The 594-nt window shown below is 36.4% G+C and overlaps 1 non-coding gene across 1 annotated transcript; it reads right to left on the bottom strand.

Moving 5' to 3' along the window:
- Positions 1 to 203: 203 nt before the first annotated feature.
- Positions 204 to 311, bottom strand: LOC121231103 (small nucleolar RNA R71). Its single transcript, XR_005929171.1, has one exon. It is a non-coding gene; the product is annotated as a small nucleolar RNA R71 (small nucleolar RNA).
- Positions 312 to 594: the final 283 nt, after the last annotated feature.

Raw genomic sequence — 594 nt, 5'->3', positions numbered from 1 at the left:
CTTGGCAAACTATTTGGAACTATGTGATACATTTAAAATTAATGGCATTTCTGATGATGCCATTCGCCTTCGGTTATTCCCCTTTTTCCTTGAGAAACAAAGCTAAACAGTGGTTGAATTCGTTACCACGAGGGTCAATTACTACTTGCGAACAAATGACCGAAAAGTTTTTATTAAAATATTTTTCGCCAGCCAAAACGGCTAAATTACGTAATGATATCTCTTCTTTTATGCAGATGGATTTAGAAACACTCAACGATGCATGGTAGAGATACAAGGACCTCTTGAGAATATGCCCTCACCATGGGTGTGACAGCCCAAAATTGACCCTAGTCGGAAAGTGGTTTCGGGACCACTAAACCGAGTCATAAAAATAATTAACCGTCATAATTGATGCTCATTATATGTACATGTGCATGTGTGAAAATTTCGTGTTTGAATTTTGTTAATTGTAAGTGAATTTTATCAAATAGGACTTATGTGAGAAAATTTTGAAATGTGCTAGGCAAATGCAAAGTGGCCTATTAATGCATATTGTGAAAATGATGGGTTTGCATGTCAATTTACCTAAATTAAGGCATAGTGGTCGGCCAT

The sequence above is a fragment of the Gossypium hirsutum genome, chromosome A06 (assembly GCF_007990345.1).
Source record: "Gossypium hirsutum isolate 1008001.06 chromosome A06, Gossypium_hirsutum_v2.1, whole genome shotgun sequence".
Taxonomy (NCBI): Eukaryota; Viridiplantae; Streptophyta; class Magnoliopsida; order Malvales; family Malvaceae; genus Gossypium; species Gossypium hirsutum.
Note: the sequence above shows the minus strand (reverse complement) of the source record. Positions and strands in the feature narration are given on the sequence as shown.